This window comes from Octopus bimaculoides, chromosome 6, assembly GCF_046866305.1.
Source record: "Octopus bimaculoides isolate indiv1 chromosome 6, ASM4686630v1, whole genome shotgun sequence".
Taxonomy (NCBI): Eukaryota; Metazoa; Mollusca; class Cephalopoda; order Octopoda; family Octopodidae; genus Octopus; species Octopus bimaculoides.
The window spans coordinates 94,469,143-94,488,981 of record NC_142933.1 but is presented as its reverse complement, the minus strand read 5'-3'; the positions used below and the strand labels follow the sequence as shown (position 1 = coordinate 94,488,981).

The 19,839-nt window shown below is 38.7% G+C and overlaps 1 protein-coding gene across 3 annotated transcripts in view; it reads left to right on the top strand.

Annotated features, from left to right (window-relative positions):
• The window catches only part of LOC106869477 (cytochrome c oxidase assembly protein ctaG), a 216,635-nt gene that overhangs the window by 91,238 nt on the left and 105,558 nt on the right, over window positions 1-19,839 (top strand). The window lies entirely within an intron of this gene.

The following is a 19,839-nucleotide window of genomic DNA, read 5'->3' as shown; positions in this document are numbered from 1 at the left end:
TCATCATCTGTCCCTTTTTCTATGCCGACAAAGGTCAAACAGTTTGACAGGAACTGATAAGCTAGAGGGTTGTGCTGAGTTCCAATGTCTGCTTTGATATGGTTTCTGCAACTGGATGCTCTTCCTAACATCATCATCATCATCATCACCGTCGTCGTCGTTTAACATCCGCTTTCCATGCTAGCATGGGTTGGACAATTTGACTGAGGACTGGTGGACCAGGAGGCGACACCAGGCTCCAATCTGATTTGGCAGAGTTTCTACAGCTGGATGCCCTTCCTAACGCCAACCACTCCGAGAGTGTAGTGGGTGCTTTTATGTGCCACCGGCACGAGGGCCAGTCAGGCGGGTACTGGCAACGGTCACTCTCAAAATGGTGTATTTTACGTGCCACCTGCACAGTCCATCATATTTGTATTTTATTTACTTTGTTGTATATAACTTTTCCTGTGGGACATTCCCATTACCAATTGCTGATGGGAAATCACAAGGATTTAAGTATGTTCCAACAGTAGTGATACCTCTGACAGTGCCATGCAATATAGATGCTACCAGGGTATGCCAGATTCTTGGACCCACATTTAAATAGATACTCTCTTACTCTTATATTACTTGTTTCAGTTATTGGACTTTGGGCATTCTTCAGTTTAAGTTGAATAAATACTAAGTCTAGTGATGGCCTGACCTTGGGTAGGCCCTGTGCATGTTAACCTTCTCCAGCGTTCTCTATATGACCTGGGTGGGGCCTTACCCTACCCTGTTTTCATTAAGTAGACTTTGGCTATTGTGACTAGACTTGGGATGATTATGGTAACTAATACAAACAGAAAGGCAGATCCCCACCACCATCATGAACACATGTATAACAGGCTTCCACACAGTTTCCATTTACCAAAATTCACTCAGGAGGCATTGGTTGTCATGTGGTTATAGACAAAAAAAAACCTTCTCACATGCTGTACAGTAAGAACTGGAAACTATGTGTTTGCAAAACAAACCTCTTAACCACAGCCATGCCTGTGCTTATACATACAAGTGAAATTGATAGCTGATGGGCTGTAATTTAATATTCACTCAATCTTTGAGTGAATCACAGTTAAGTGATTTGAAGTATTAAATTACTTGTATGCGAGAAATATGTGCCAAGCTTTTTTGGGATATTAACTGCAATCACGATATCTGCTTGTACAGGGAGAAAATCATCTTATCAGAGAAGTGATATTTAAGCTTTTTTTTTTTTTACCAAAAAGAAAGGCATACCAATTTTATAAACTCATTTAGTGCCCCTGTTTTCTACCAAAAAAATAAAAGATGTTGGGTCCTTTGATTAGAGACAAAGTTCCTGTCATTCTGTACAGGTCTCAGTTGAGTGCATTGTCCCCAGTTCTTTGTCTGGTATTTTGTATTTTATTACTGTTGGAGATGAAAGACAAACGTTGATCTGATCATGAAGGCTTCTAACCAGAAGATAAATGGTCATACCCAAAGCTACACAGAATTTTTGCTTAATGTACCGATTCTGCTATCCCAATCCCATCAGCTCTCTCTCTCTCTGTCTCCCTCTGTCTGTCTGTCTGTCTCTCTCTCTCTCTCTCTCTCTCTCTCTCTCTCTCTCTCTCCATGTATTGATTACATTTTCGTTTCAGTTGAAATTGAAATGCATGTAGACCACATTAGTACTTACTTTTGTAAGCCTGATATTCTGTTGGTCTTCTTTGCTTAGCTACTGTGTTACAGGAACATAAACAAACCAGAACTGGTTGCCAAGTGGTAGTGGAGGACTGACACAAACACACACACACACACACACGCATATACACAATGGGTTGCTTTCAGTTTCCGTCTACCAGATCCACTCACATGGCTTTGGTCAGTCTAGGGCAATAGTAGAAGAGACTTGCCCAAAGTGCCACTTAGTGGGACTGAACCTGGAACCATGTGGCTGGGAAGCAAGTTTCTTACTACGCAGCCACACCTGCACCTATAAAATTCATATGCCTTCCATCTACCAAATTTCACTCACAGGGCTTTTGTCGGTCAATATTTTGGTTCATTTTGGTTTTGAGGAATGAGCTGTACCTGTAACCTTCGTGGACACACCAAGACAGATGAAATTTAATGTGGGTAACATTCTACAAACTGACAGCTACATAAAAGACAAGGGCACATAAGAGTTTCCAGAAGGTTGATGTTCTGGAGGAGAAAAGGACTGGATGTAGACCTATGGTCAAGTTTTAATACAGTGTACTCTTTTACACTTTTACTTGTTTCAGTCATTTGACTGCGGCCATGCTGGAGCACCGCCTTTTAGTCGAGCAAATCGACCCCAGGACTTATTCTTTGTAAGCCTAGTACTTATTCTATCAGTCTCTTTTTTGCCGAACCGCTAAGTTACGGGGACGTAAACAGACCAGCATCAGTTGTCGAGCGATGGTGGGGAGAGAAACACAGACACACAAACACATACATATATATATACATATATACGACGGGCTTCTTTCAGTTTCCGTCTACCAAATCGACTCACAAGGCTTTGGTCGGCCTGAGGCTATAGTAGAAGACACTTGCCCAAGGTGCCACGCAGTGGGACTGAACCCGGAACCATGTGGTTGGTAAGCAAGCTACTTAGCACACAGCCACTCCTGCGATATCGGTAAGAAGATGAAGAAGAAGAAAGAGAGAGAGAGAGAGATGAGCAAGCCAAGCATATCTGAGTGCATGTGGCACAAAATCCAGTATTTCTGAGAATCAGAAGTTACTGTAGTATCTATAGAAAAAGCAAAATGAGGAAACAGCATATCTATGGGCCAAAGAAGGTTGGTGTGTGTTGGCAAACAACTTCATGCCAACTATTTAGGTGATCCCTTTTGAGAGTTACTGCTCTAGAGCTTTAGAAGTGTAGACAAAGAGGATATAATAAAAAAATATAAATAAATGTTTCCTTCGCAAGCCATGCCAGGCTCATAAGGGCTGGTTTCCTGGTTTCAATGGCGTATATATTCCCCACTTGGACGGGACACCAGTCCATTGCAGGATTATCTCATTTTTACCAACTGAGTGAACTGGAGCAACGTGAAATGAAGTGTTTTGCTCAAGAGCACAATGTATCGCCTGGTCCAGGAATTGAAACTACAATCTTATGATCATGAGTCCAACGCCCTTAACATTAAGCTACACACCTTCACAGACAGAGAATGCAGAATACAAAATCCTTGCTTTCAACCAAAGATTCAGAATCATCATGGACTTAGCAGACTGAGGGACTAATTCCAGCTGAAATGAATTTAACTTCAAGCTTTCTTGCAATATTGCAATAATCTAGTTGATGTATGGCGTTAAAAATCATTTAACTTGACAGATTTACTTGGATTCTGCCATTTTGATATTGGCAAAAATAGCAACAACAACAGGAAATAGAATGGACAACAACAACGATTATGGTAACACTAACATAACTGCAGCAATAAAGACAATGACAACAACACAAACAACACCAGCAAACTTGATAGTACTTTTAGAAAAAAAAAAAAAAAAAAGAAAAAAAAAACTGCACTGTGAAATAGACTGGAAGTCACATTGTAATAATGGTATGTTTGTTCTTAGCTCTAATTATTCCCAATATAAATGAAACTGGAAAAAAAAAATAACAAACAAATAAATGAATAAATAAAATAAAGAGAGAGAAATAGAAAATGAAAAGATAAAAAAGTGTATATCTTACTCAGAAGTATCATGTTTCATGAATAGTGTGTATATATATATATATATATATATATATATATATATATATATATATATATATATGTATGTATGTATGTATATATGCATGTATGCATGCATGTATATATGTATGCGTGCATGCATGCACCTACGTATATATATCATAAAATATATATATATATGATATATATAATATATATATATATATATATATATCATATTTATATCATGTGTATATATGTATATATATATATATATATATATATATATATATATATATATATATATATATATACATAATATATTATTTGTCATGTATATATATATGCATAATTTATTATTTATCATATATATATATATATATATATATATAGTGTAGTATATTGCCACTTAAGTGTGGCTGACCCCTAGGGGTGGATGTTACTGTTGCTTTTAGCCCCAGGAGGACATCTCCTCCAGCTGGCTTATCGACACACGACTGTGTCCTGTTTGCCAAGGGAAGTTATCCCTCTCACCATGATCTGTAGCACGAACGGATCCGGATTTCAGGGTTATTTCCCTTCGTCGGCGTTCGATAGCCACTGACCTTGGTGAGAGAGACAAAATCCTGGCAATCTTATATCTACTTTTCCAGTGAAATTCTTCACTGGAAAAGTAGATATAAGATTGCCAGGATTTTGTCTCTCTCACCAAGGTCAGTGGCTATCGAACGCCGACGAAGGGAAATAACCCTGAAATCCGGATCCGTTCGTGCTACAGATCATGGTGAGAGGGATAACTTCCCTTGGCAAACAGGACACAGTCGTGTGTCGATAAGCCAGCTGGAGGAGATGTCCTCCTGGGGCTAAAAGTAACAGTAACATCCACCCCTAGGGGTCAGCCACACTTAAGTGGCAATATACTACATTTTATCGTGCAGTTACTGTTAATACTTCATTTAGAGAATTAACATATATATATATATATATATATGTGTATATATATGTATATATGACAAATAATAAATCAAAAACAAAAACAACCCAAAAAGAAATAAATATGTAAATATGAAGAAAAATTACTAAGGAAAAAAATTGGTTATTGTTTATCTTAGAGATGCTATTAGTATGAGTATTACACACATACATACACACATGAACATGTACACACATACATACGCACATGAACATGTACACACATACATACACACATCCAATTAATATGCAGACACACACTCACAAACATGCAGAAACAGACATGCACACACACACACACACACACACACACATGTGATCAAGAATACACACACACACTCACATAACCGATACGTACACATATACATTGTTGCCAGTGCCGCTGGACTGGCTCCTGTGCAGGTTGCACATAAAAAACACCATTTGAGCATGGCCGTTACCAGTGCAGCCTGACTGGCCCTTGTGTTGGTGGCATGTAAAAGCACCCAGTACACTCTCTGAGTGGTTGGCGTTAGGAAGGGCATCCAGCTGTAGAAACTCTGCCAAATCAGATTGGAGCCTTGTGTAGCCATCTGGTTCACCAGTCCTCAGTCAAATCGTCCAACTCATGCTAGCATGGAAGGCGGACGTTAAACGACGATGATGATGATGATGATGATACACATACATCTGAAAATTGAAAACATGCAGAAACGTACACACACACACACACACATGCACATGCGCGAACACGAAGACACACACACGTACACAATATACTTATGCACACACATATGCACACATAAACAAGCTTACACATGAACTCATGCAAACACAAGCACATTTGAATACATACCATTTACATAAAGATGCACGAACTCCTACCGATCCATAAACACATGCATACGCACACGCACTCACACACACACACACACACATAAGCCCATAAACACAGACACACACACATAGATATACACGCATGCAGACAACCAGGAAATCTCTAGAGAGGTTTGTTCCCAGATTTTCTCACATACATAACTAGGGTTTGATGGGGGAGCAAGGGGAGAACATTAGTTTACACATGCTTGTGTGTGTGTGGTGGGGGTGTACTGTGACATGTGTGGAGTGACTGCTGTTAATATGCTTATGTATATTTATTTCTTTAATGCCCACAGGGGGCTACACACAGAGGGGACAAACAAGGACAGACAAAGGGATTAAGTCGATTACATCGACCCCAGTGCATAACTGGTACTTAATTTATCGACCCCGAAAGGATGAAAAGCAAAGTCGACCTCGGCGGAATTTGAACTCAGAACGTAACAGCAGACGAAATACCGCTAAGCATTTTGCCCGGCGTGCTAACGTTTCTACCAGCTCGCTGCCTTATGCTTGTGTATATTATATCATGATGATTGTAACAGAGTAATTGATCTGATTCTCATCCTGACTCCATTCTCGGTTGTTGTTGTTTAACCTCAGGTTGGTACTGGTCAAGTAAGACCTATGATCAAAAGATATTCAAGCCAGGATCACTGCTTTTTTTTTTTGTCCAGGAATGATGTAACCTTGGACAACATTATTCTTTGTCTCCTTTTACCAAATGGAGAGTGTGGTCTGAGAGAGATCTGGCTGCGATTTCTAGCAGATCGAGTGACTACAGGGTCCGCCTCCTTTCGCTTGTTTCATGTATGTGTGTGTGTGTACATGTGTCATTGCTGATCATATCCGAGTAAATGCTTACATGTGTACATCTGTGTGTCACATGTTGTTGATTATATCACTGATTGTGTAGGTCATATGATATGTGTATACGTGTGTGAACATGTTTCTCTGTGTGTGTGTGTGGGGGGTGCGTGTGTGTGTGTACATGTATAATTTTTTTAATGTCTATATATTATGTGCTTATGTATATATGTTCATCTGTTTGTGTATTTGTGCACACAAACATATATATGTTTGTTTGTATGTATGTATGTATATTTCTATGTATGTATGTATATATGTATATGTGTATGTTTATTTGTATGTGTGTATGTATGTATGTATATTTCTATGTATGTGTGTGTATGTATATATGTATGTGTGTATGTATGTACATATGTGTGTATATTTCTATGTATGTTTGTGTATATTTCTATGTATGTGTTTGTGTATATTTCTATGTATGTATATATGTATGTATGTATGTGTGTATATTTCTATGTATGTATGTATATATGTATGTATGTATGTATGTGTATATACATATGTGTGTATATTTCTATATATGTGTATATATTTCTATGTATGTGTGTATGTATGTATGTGTGTGTGTATGTACATGTGTGTATATTTCTATGCATGTGTGTATGTATGCATGTGTGTGTGTATGTATGTATGTGTGTATATATGTATGTACATATGTTTGTATATTTCTATGTATGTGTGTATATTTCTATGTATGTATGTATCTCTGTATGTATGTATGGAGTGAATGAATGGAAGAAGAAAAGCAGGTCCAAAAGAAGGGAGGCAAACATTTTCAAGACTATCATTGTCTGTATTTATATTTATGTATGCATCTGTGAATGTGTGTATGTATGATTATGTATGTATGCATGTATAGTGTGTGTGTGTGTGTGTTTTATCTATGTCTTAGTTTAAAAAGAAGGAACAGTGCCCATGACTTAGTCAGGCTTTCCCAAAGCTGTGGGGTTGATGTAATTACTGTCCAGATAGAATTTCTACAAGATGATTGATGCCTCGATGCCTGTAGGGAAAATGTAAAGAATTCCAAACGGCTGGAAGCTCTTGGAATAAACATTTGCCCTTGCATATGTGTATGCATGCATGCATGCATGCATGCATGTGTGTGCTTGCCCATGTGTGTGTGCATGCACACATGTGCATGCACACATGTGCATGTGTGTGTAATGGTTATTCTGTCTCACATGTGTAAGCAGTACTTTATTGTGTTTTTGTTGTTTCTACTTCTACTGTTTAGTCTGAGAGAGAATGGTAAGTGCCAATGGCTTCTCATTTTTTTAAGGTCCTCCAAGACTGGTGAGAGTTGGAACGAATACTGAAAGGTATTTGTTCTATAATTAAAATTTAATGCAATTTTCAATTGCACACACTGAGTAAAGTGTTAACACTGTATGCAAATTAGTAGCCCCAATAATTATTATTTCAAATTTCGTCACAAGGGCAGCTTAGGGGAAGTTGGGGATGAGTCAATTACATTGACCCCCAATGTTCAACTGGTACTTATTTTATCAACCCTGAAAGGATGAAAGGCAAAGTTGACCTCAGCAGAATTTGAACTCAGAACAGAGCGATGGGCGAAATATGGTGATGATGATGATGATGATGATGATGATGATTCTAACAACTCTGACCATTATGGCTTGCATATGGTACATTTGCACCGTTGTGAAAGGTGGAGCAACTTGGATCATTTTGTAATACTGTGTTCCTTGATAAGAGATTATCATAGCTTAGGAGGCTTACCAAAATTTTGCTGTGTTGTCTATAAGTGGAGATTGTGTAACATTTTATTGTACGTGTATGTTGTTATGAGTAATAGAACTTGCGAGTGATGGGGTGGCACGAGAAAGAGAGACTAGTTTTTACACCTCCACTACGGAGGAGGTGTGAAAACCCGGTAGTGAAGGTATGCTGTAAGATATCTTGGTTGCTGCGTGAGAGATTATCCATCGAGGAATGGAGGACAGTCTAATCTTTGAGGGAGTCTATGTTTCACTGGAAGTAACAATCATGCATGTCATTGATGAAGAAAACAAAATAGAGGTGTGTGAGAAGGGTTGTGCTTTGGGGCAAGGAAAAGAATGTCTGGAAGAGAGCCAGTGAATGTGTTGGTGGTAGTGGTTGGTAGTGGTTGGTAGTGGGGATGAGTAGATGGGGATAGGAATTGGTGTAGACGTTTCAGGATGACAGATGCTTTGGCCTCTGTGTTTGTGGTGTCAGTATGGCAGGACTGAAGGGTGGGGACATGGGGAGAGGAGCCGAGAGAAGTTGTGTCTACTGCTGTGCAGTCACTTGGGACTTTAGAAAGAGAGAGAGTGAGTGAGTGAGAGAGAGAAACAAGGAGAAATTGAAAGCGAGAGAGAAGCAAGAAGAGAGAGAGAGAGAGAGAGAGAGAAACAAGGAGAGATTGAAAGCGAGAGAGAAGCAAGAAGAGAGAGAGATAGAAACACGGAGAGAGTGAAAGAGAGAGAGAGAGAGAAACAAGAAAAGAGTGAGAGAGAGAGAGAGAGAGAGAGAGAGAGAGAGAGAGAGAGAGAGAAACAAGTTGAAAGTGAGAGAGAAAGAAAACAGGTTGAGAGTGAGAGAGAGAAGCAAGGAGAGAGGGAGAGATAGAAGCAAAGAGAGAGGGAGAGAGAAGCAAGAGGAGAGAGAGAGAAAAAAGCAAGTTGAAAAGGAAAGAGAGAAGTTGAAAGAGAGAGAAACAAGGAGAGAGAGAGAGAAGAAAAGTGAGAGAGAGAGAGAGAGAGTGTGTGATAGAAGCAAGGAGAAAGGGAGAGGGAGAGATAGAAGCAATGAGAGAGGGAGAGGGAGAAGCAAAGTGAAAGGGAAATATAGAAGCAATAAGAGAGGGAGAGGGAGAACTAGAAGCAAGAGAGAGACAGAAAGAGAGAGAAAGAGAGACTGAGAGACAGAGAGAAAGACTAGAGAGAATGATGTTCTCAATTCTTAATACAGGATGAACAAGAGTTGAGCAACTAATGGTGGTGGTAGTTCCATGCATTTGGAGAATGGTAGACATAGCAGAAGCAGCAATTTGGCAGTGAATTGGATGGAATGTCATGTGGTATTTGTTCTGATTCTGTGCACTCTGATGAAAGACATTCTTAACTTAGCTTTTATTGAAACAGTGTATTTAGGACCACCATTAGCCTGTGTAGTTTTCCTTTCTGAAACCAGTAGAGTGTGATGCATGGGAAATCTGGCTGTTATTTTTAGCAGGTCATACAACCACATAAAGGACCCTGTCATTGGTTCAGTAACCATGTAGATCCTCTTTTATCTCTTACTTGTTTCAGTCATTAGATTGCGGCCATGCTCGGGCACTGCCTCGAAGAATTGTTGGTCAAATGAATCAACCCCAGTACTTTTGTTTTTTCTTTTTAAAGTTTGGTACTTATTCTATTGGTCTCTTTGGCCAAACTGTTAAGCTACAGGGATGTAAAGACACCAACACCGGTTGTCAAGCAGCTGTGGAGGACAAACATGGCTACACACAAACACACGAGAGCTTCTTTCAGATTCTATCTACCAAATCCACCATTCTACTATAGCCCATGACTATAGTAGAAGACTCTTGCCAAAGGTGCCATGCAGTGGGACTGAACCTGGAACCATGTAGTTGGGTGCAAACTTCTTTATTATTATTTTTTTTTTTAGGCTTGAGCAGCCATGATTTGATGAAATCTCTGTTCTGATGTAAACTACAGGTGGAGGCGCAATGGCCCAGTGGTTAGGGCAGCGGACTCGCGGTCGTAGGATCGCAGTTTCGATTCCCAGACCAGGCGTTGTGAGTGTTTATTGAGCGAAAACACCTAAAGCTCCACGAGGCTCCGGCAGGGGATGGTGGCGAACCCTGCTGTACTCTTTCACCACAACTTTCTCTCACTCTTACTTCCTGTTTCTGTTGTGCCTGTAATTCAAAGGGCCAGCCTTGTCACACTGTGTCACGCTGAATATCTCCGAGAACTACGTTAAGGGTACACGTGTCTGTGGAGTGCTCAGCCACTTGTACGTTAATTTCACGAGCAGGCTGTTCCGTTGATCGGATCAACTGGAAACCGCGATGTCATAAGCGACGGAGTGCCAACAACAACAAGATGTAAACTACTATCATATGTATCATTAACTAATATTCATGTTTTCAATTGATATTTATGATTTTTTTCTTTTTTCTTTTTTTTTTTTAAAAAAGACAGCCATATCTTAATCATTTTGCAACCACATTTCTACTAATGAAGTACTTTGATTTTAACTAATTTTGAAGCTAATCAAAAATTCAGAGGTGATTTTTATAAAATATCAGACAGTGTCATTATTAAGCTAGTCGTTGAAACATGACATAACAAAATATTAAGTTCTGATGGAATTTTAAAATTTAGATTTGAACACTTAAAATTGAGGTTAATTTCAACCAACTAAAGGTTAAATTTTTTGATTCTGGATGTGTGCATTGTTTTTTTTTGTTTTTTTTCTCAATTAGAATTTGTTCAAAAACTTTAGGCTGAGAAAAAAAATTTGAAGGACATATTTTGTGAAAAAAAATGCTAATTTTGTTTTTTAGACTGGTTTTTTGTTTTTGTTCTGATATATGTTCATCTTTAATTCATAAATAATTGAAATAACATTATGTATTATTTATATTGCTATTGTTATTTTGACTTAACATTTAAAGAAAAAAACAATATTTTAATTTTCCATTTTGTTAGTTGTTTTATCATGATATCATCATCATCATCATTTAACGTCCGCTTTCCATGCTAGCATGGGTTGGACGATTTGACTGAGGACTGGTGAACAAGAAGGCTGCACCAGGCTCCAATCTGATTTGGCAGAGTTTCTACAGCTGGCTGACCTTCCTAACGCCAACCACTCCGAGAGTGTAGTGGGTGCTTTTACGTGCCACCCGCATGAAGGCTTGTCAGGAGTTACTGGCAACGGCCACGCTCAAAATGGTGTATTTTATGTGCCAACTGCACAGGAGCCAATCCAGCGGCACTGGCAACGATCTAGCTTGAATGTCTTTACATGTGCCACGGGCAGAAGTGCCAGGAAGGCAACGCTGGGCACAAGTGCCAGGAAGGCGACGCTGGGCACAGGTGCCATCACGATTTCGCTTTCCCTAACAGGTCTCCGCATGCCGAGTTTCGTGTCCAATGAAGGAGACGCTGTTGGCATGAGTACCATGGGTGCTAAATGGATGTTGAATATAGATTCTGACATTTGGATGAAATGTAGTAAAGTATTATTATGGGATGACAAGAAGAGAGAAGATGAAGCCTCGAATGGTTATAAGTATGAGCAATGTAGTAGTAATAGTGTAAGTTAGTTTTGTCTGTTGCGTGCTTGCTCAACTTAGCTTGTACAGTTATATTTATTATGGATTTAAAAGAAAAATATATTTTGCTATTTTACATAAATCCTTGCATGCTTGTTATGGGAGGAATAGCTCTGGTAGGAGTAATTGTTTTTACAGCTGTATACTCCTTCCTCAATTGCCTGATACTCAACGATCAAATATTATATACATACATACATACATACGTACATACATACATACATACATACATACATACATACATGTATGTATGAATGTGAATTTATATATATATACACCAATACCATTCCATGTCCCTAATTGCCTGATACTCAACCATCAAATATTATATACATACATACATACATACATACATGTGTGTATAAAAGTGAATTTATATATATACACCACTACCATTCCACGTCCCTGTATATATATATATATATATATATATATATATATACATATATATATATATATATATATATATATATATATATATATATATATATGTATATATATATATATATGTATGTATATATATGAAATACATACATTTATAACACACACATACACACACACATACATATCATTATTTTTGTCATTTCATTTTCAGTTTTCTTCTTTTTTTTTAGTTTATTCCTAGTTGGAACGTCTTCATTTACGCTCTTCTGAATCATGGCATTTCAAAAAGGTATCAATGTCATTTGCGCTTTCCCAAGTCACTCCTATAAATTAGACGAGGAAGAAGACAAGGAGCAGAGGGAGGTGGTGGTGGTGGTGGTGGTGGTGGTGGTAGTGGTCGTAGCGGTGGTGGTGGTTGTGATGATGGTGACAGGTTTTGAGTTTGTTGTCAAATGTTGCTGTTTTCATTGCTCAACCTCAGGTTAGATTTGATCAAGTAGACCTTTCATTAAAGGCCTTCTAACTGTGACCATCCTGTATTTTATTATATCTAAAAATATATAACATGTCCTTTCCCTTTCTTTTAAAAACTGTAATCTGTCATTTGAGGAACAGCTACTATTTCTAGCAGGTTGAGTGATCATGTAGAGGTTTCTTTGTATTAGGCATATGTAAAGTGTTTGGTTTATTATTATTATTATGAAACTCTGCCAAAATCAGATTGGTGCCTGGTGTAGCCATCTGGTTCACTAGTTCTCAGTCAAATCGTCCAACCCATGCTAGCATGGAAAGCGGACGTTAAATGATGATGATGATGATTATGATTATTGTTATTATTGAGCTGGCAGAATCATTAGAATGTCAGACAGAATGCTTAGTGGCATTTCTGCCAGCTCTTTACATTCTGAGTTCAAATACCACCAAGGTCAACTTTTCCTTTCCTCCTCTTGGGGTTGATAAAATAAAGTGCTAGTCAAGTACTAAGGTTGATACAAGTGGCCTACCTCCCCCCCCCCCCCTAAAATTGCTGGCTTTGTGTCAAAATTTGAAACATTATGATTATTACGATTATCATTATTATTGAAGGTAATGAGCTGGCAGAAGCAATTAGCACACCGGGCAAAATGCTTTGTGGTATTTTGTCTGTCTTCAAGTTCTGCCGAGGTCAACTTTACCTTTCTTCCTTTCGGAGTTGAGAAATTAAGTATCAGTAAAATACTGGGGTCGATGTAATCAACTAGTCCCCTTCCCCCAAAATTTCAGGCCTTGTGTCTTTAGTAGAAAACATTATCATCATCATCATCATCATTTAATATTTTATTTTCATTATATCATCATCATCATCATCATCATTATTATTATTATTATTATTATTATTATTATTATTATTATTATTATTATTATTATTTATGGTTTTTTTTCATTATAACTTTATTTCAGCCGCCTTAGTACCGGGTTTCCGCCGGAGGCCAAGTGTAGCAAGGGCACTTTTGTTTTGCTGTGCATGCTAAAATTATCACCACATTTATTCCATTTTAGATGGAGAGCACTTCCCGTAGTATTATGGGCTGTGCCCATCAAGGTTATCTTTTGTAGTTCTCGGAGATTGGAGTTACCAGGGAGTTGCTTAATATACTTCTCAGCTCCCTTCTTTATCATTATTATTATCATCATCATCATCATCATTATTATTATTATTATCATTATTATTATTATTGAGTGAGAGAACAGTGCATGCCATTAAAGTGACACTGGGGTACAAATATATGAAGCCCAATATACCCATGAGGATTACCTGTCTGATAAGGGTACACCAGGCACATGCATCACAATATGTCCATAATGTGGTGACCTCATATCAAGATAAACAGTGCATGACCTTGCAGAGTGGCCCGCTTAGAATTTTCTTCAGGTCAAGTGCCCATCCCACTCAAAAGGTCCCTGAATAAGGGTTATTTGAGGATGATGAATGAAACATCCATATTTCCAGGGGGGAATTATTCAAGAATCCGATCAACAGAACAGCCTGCTCGTGAAATTAATGTGCAAGTGGCTGAGCACTTCACAGACACGTGTACCCTTAACGTAGTTCTCGGGGATATTCAGTGTGACACAGTGTGACAAGGCTGGTCCTTTGAATTACAGGCACAACAGAAACAGGAAGTAAGAGTGAGAGAAAGTTGTGGTGAAAGAGTACAGCAGGGTTCACCACCATCCCCTGCCGGAGCCTTGTGGAGCTTTAGGTGTTTTCGCTCAATAAACAGTCACAATGCCCAGTCTGGGAATCGAAACCGCGATCCTATGACCGCGAGTCCGCTGCCCTAACTACTGGGCCATTGCGCCTCCACACTTAGCTCAACATACTTGACCAATTAAGATCAAGCAACTGACAAGCAAATTTGCAGAATTGCACAGAATATTTGCTGTAGCCCATCTTTTATACCATGATAAAACATGTACATGTTAACACTTCCAATCAGTTAAGATCAGAAGCTATGAAAGCCATGGGGGTTGATCTGAATTTTAGCAATGTTTGTACTGTTGTTCATTATTGCTATCACCATCTCCGATTCTTCTATCATCAACAGGATTATCATGTCAACCATTCAAGATGTGTCCTTGTTCTTTCATGCTGCATTTGTTCTTAGTATAACTTCTTAGTATAAATGAATAATACTTTTAGTTCTATTTTTGTAGTATATTATTAAGGAAGCTCGTTGAAAGAGAATTAGTTGCTACATTAGCAGGCCAAGTAATTATCATGTATATGTTCTGTCTGTCTGTTTGTCTGTGTCTCTCTTTCTCTGTCTCCCGGTGTTTCTTAATATCGTTTCGCAATATTCTGCACTCATGTCAGTTCACAATCCTAATTTACCTTTCTCTTTTACTCTTTTACTTGTTTCAGTCATTTGACTGCGGCCATGCTAGAGCACCGCCTTTAGTCGAGCAAATCGACCCCAGGACTTATTCTTTGGAAGCCTAGTACTTATTCTATCGGTCTCTCTTTTGCCGAACCGCTAAGTTACGGGGGACGTAAACACACCAGCATCGGTTGTCAAGCGATGCTGGGGGGGACAAACACAGACACACAAACACACACACACACACACACACACACACACACACACACACACACACACACACACACATATATATATATATATATAAATATATAAACAATATATGAGTATATGCATATATATGTACATGTATGTATATACGTTCATCCACATGTACATATAGATACATAACTGGGTACATGACGTGGCAAAAGAACAAGGACAAAAATGGTAAACAAGGTGCAACAAACAAGCAGGCCACGTAGAAACATCAATATAATATAAATATAAGGCTTTGGTCGGCCCGAGGCTATAGTAGAAGACACTTGCCCAAGGTGCCACGCAGTGGGACTGAACCCGGAACCATGTGGTTGGTAAGCAAGCTATTTACCACACAGCCACTCCTGCGCCTTTTCGTATATGAAAATAAAACAAACAAAAAATACAGCGTTGGATATGACACAATATGTTACATAACATAGGTTTCAAATTTTAGCACAAAGCCAGCAATTTAGGGGGTGGGGGGCAAGTTGATTACACTGACCCCAGTGCTTGATGTTAGGAAGGGCCTCCAGCTGTATAAACCATGCCAAAAGAGACAGTGGAGCTTGGTGCAGTCCTCTGGCTTGCCAGCTCCTGTCAAACCATCCAACTCATGCCATTGTGCGAAATGGATGTTAAATGATAATGACGATGATGATGATGATGATAATGATGATGGCGGCGGCAGTGGTGGTGGTGGTGGTGGTGGTGATGGTAGTGGCGGCGGCGGCAGCGGTGGTGGTGGCAGCAGCGGTAGCGGCACATCATCATCATCATCATCATCATTATTCAGGTATATCCAACTTGTCTACTTAACTAACAAGATGTATCTCGTAAAAAACACTCGATAGATGGCAACATGGAAGTTACCTTTGTGTTCTCCTGTGACAGTTCCATGGCAAGCATGTTACAGGAGAAATGAATGAAGAGATCTGTAGAACTATGTAAAGCATTGAACTCAAAAACTGAAATGCTGTTGGCAGAAAATGTTAATAAGTATAACGTTCCCCTTTTTTTGGTATTATATTTCTCATCACTTCCTTTCTTCAAGAAATGAAGGAAGTAAGAATGTTTAACGTGTAAACCAGTTTATGGCGCCAGCAAGAAAAGATGCTTCAGTAAACAGAAAACTCAATAATTAATCTAATTTGCATATATTAAAATGAAAATTTTGTTTTGAGGGGGGAAAATTTTCATGTTATCTCTTTGGGCAGTGCAGAAGATTATGAATTAAAATATCTTCAGGTCATTGTTATTTATCTAAAATCATATGCATGTTTCAGCAAATTTTGAAAAACATGCCATTTTTTTCCCTTTTGTAGTTCGTTATTTTTTTGTTTTTTTTGTTTTTTACTATTTTTGAAAATTCACTTGTTGTTGAAGAAGACTTTTATATTTTTGCTTTCTTTTAAGCCGCCTCCTCCTCCTCCTATACCTCCTCCTCTCCTCCTCTTTCAGTGCCGCATTATTTTCCATCTTATATTTAATTTTGGTATGTTCTTGTGATGTAAAATATAACCGTAATTATGTGTTGTGGCAGACGGTAGTTGTCATCAGTAATAAAGCCCCAGCTTTAGATGTAAATGCCCCAGGGAGAGGATTCAATGTGAAAATGAATGAAAAGAAAAGAAAAGAAAAAAATGGAATAAGAAAAATCCCAACAAACTATTTCATATAGAAGACATTAAAAAGAACAGATTTTCTTAACAACAACAACAACAAAAATACAAAAGAAATTGTAATTGAGTAGTTTAGTGTTATACAAGAGATATATTATATGAAGTTAACCAACTGTGTATTCAATAACAGTTCGTAGATGCAGGACCAAGATACGATACTTTTCATCCTGGTCTAAGACCAATCCACACACTCAAGCAAGATATGCCTTGTACAGAGAACACTGCAGAGGTTGTGACATCAGTCAATAATTCCCTGATGTCATTTGCATGCAGAATGATACATAAAATTAACATATTTAACCCTTAACTTCTTGTGCCTTTAAGTTGATGAAAGATCCCTGATGACTACCTTGATAAGTGTCGCGTACTTGCCACGGAACTGTCACCGACGAATTCCAAGGTAACTTCCATGTTGCCTTCTTTTTGGGTATGTTTTACAAGATACATCTTGTTTGTTAAGTAGACAGGTTGGCCATACCTGAATGGAGTACCATCATCATCATTTAACATCCATTTTCCATCACTGGTATGGGATTTATAGTTTGACAGGAGCTGGCAAGCCAGAGAACTGCTCCAGTCTCCACTGTCACTTTTGGCATGTTTTTTTTTTTATGGTTGAATGCCCTTCCTAATGCCAACCACTTTACAGAGTGGACTGGGTGCTTCCCTCTTTATAAATTCTTGTGAGGGATTTATAAAGAGGAAAGTAGATAAGGCATTGAACTCTCTATTGAAGGGTCATGTTCACATAATCATACGCATTAGTTTAATAATTGTGCATGAAAGTGTGTGTGTGTTACCATCATCGATGATATATATATATATATATATATATATATATATATATATATATATATGTATAGGTGCAGGAGTGGCTGTGTAGTAAGAAGCTTGCTCAGAGCTTATAATTTTTTTATTTTTCATTATGTGATGTCTTTTTCTTACTTGTTCCTCATTATATATGTTTGTAAACTGAAACTATTTCCCCCCACAGTAAATTGAAGAGTAGGCACAGTGAATTCGAGACGGGATGTGCACTAAGAGGAAGCTAGACAGCGACTGATGTTCCCCTGCTGATGCTCCCAGCTTGTTACCAAACATTGCCAGCTTGCATGTTTGTTATTCAAGATACTGTTTGTCACCCAAGATATTTTATGCTAGAAAAATTGTTTGTAAACCGATTTGTTCATAATGGGAAGCATTCATAAACTGGGGTTCCACTGAATCCAGGACTTGAACAAAATGTTGCCATCCACAACTACTGTAATAATGGTTTCAAATTTTGACACAAGGCCAGCAATTTGGGGGAAGGGAGTAAGTCAATTACATTGACCCCAATGCTCCACAAGTACCTGTTTTATCAATCCCAAAAGGATGAAAGGCAAAGTTGACCTCAATGGGATTTGAACTCAGAATGTAAAGACAGATGAAATGCAGCTAAGCATTTTGCCTGGTGCAGTAATGATTCTAATAAAAGAATTATATGAAAAAGAAAAATGGCTGCTCTTTTCACTCTTTGATAATGATTTCTCAACATAAGGGAAGAAGGAATATGTAGAAGTGATTCTCCTCACTTAAGTAGCATCTGTCTCTCTCTCTCTCTCTCACTCTCTCTCTCTCTCTCTCTCACACACACACACACACACACACACACCACATGTAATAGCTCCCAGTGAACAAACCGTGTGTGTGTGTGTGTGTGTGTGTGTGTGTGTAAAGAACTGTAAAAGTGCTTGATACACATCTGGAGAAAAGTGATTAATATTGGTTAATTAGGATTTGATGTAATTACTCTGTTTCACACAGTTCTATCTGTTATACTGACTATAATCAATGAAACTATATGAAACCAATGGTATAAGATTAATAAAAGCCTTAGTGTTCATACATCTTTATGGACAAAGGAACATTTTTAAAACACACACTTTGAATGTTGATTATTCAGCTGTCATGCTGTCCTCACAGCGAATGCATATGATCCTGCACAGTGGCCTTGTGTGAAACTGTTCCAGCTATTTGATGTGCCTGTGTTACAGGGTCCATGTTTGACATCCATAGAGTAGTGTAGAAATGACTACAACCTTGTAGGTCTTGACCTTTGTTGATAGTCTGATGCCTTTCTGCTGGAGGACTTTTTAGTTTTAATCTTCCAAGTGCTTGGCTAGTCTTGTGGATTCTGGATAAAATTTCACTGTCCAATGATCCATCAGCTGAGATTGTGCTGCCAAGAGGTGCTGGACAGAGCTTGTTCGACAAGCATTGAGTCAATGTTGCCGAAGGCTCAGTTACGCTGGATTGGTCATGTCATCACAATGACTGACGACAACCGTGTGCCCAAACAGCTGTTGTATGGCAAGCTCACGCAGGACTCATACAAACGAGGAAGACCTAAACTGGGGTGCAAAAGCACAGTGAAAGATAACCTCAAATGGAGCAGCATTAGCCCATGTGAACTCAAACTCTCTGCCACAGACAGATCAGCGTGGAAGTCTCACACCTTACAAGCAGCAGCTGCCTTCGAAGAGGACCAGCGACAACATCTCAATGCTATAAGAGGAAGCTGTCAGAGGGTAGCATCTGCCTTAACCCTTTAGCATTCAGATCACTCCGTCAAATGTAAAGCCTGTTTAATTACATTGTTTTAAATCAATTGCACAGCATCTTGAAACGCTGAGATTTTGATGACGTCCCTGCTTATTTTTAGAATGAGTTTGTAGGGTAGGTGTGAGAGGTCAGAGCTGGCTGGTTTGAGCATAAAACAGGAAGACAATTTTGGCCTGATATGGCCGGTTTAAGCACCAAAGGGTTAATCCAGTCAAAAGACTATCACTGTGACACCTGTGGGTGCCTGTGTGCTTCCAGCTTTGGACTGCGGTGTCACATGCACTCTCATTGCTGACGCTGGTGGACTACCTATCATCGTTTAATTGTACTTATGT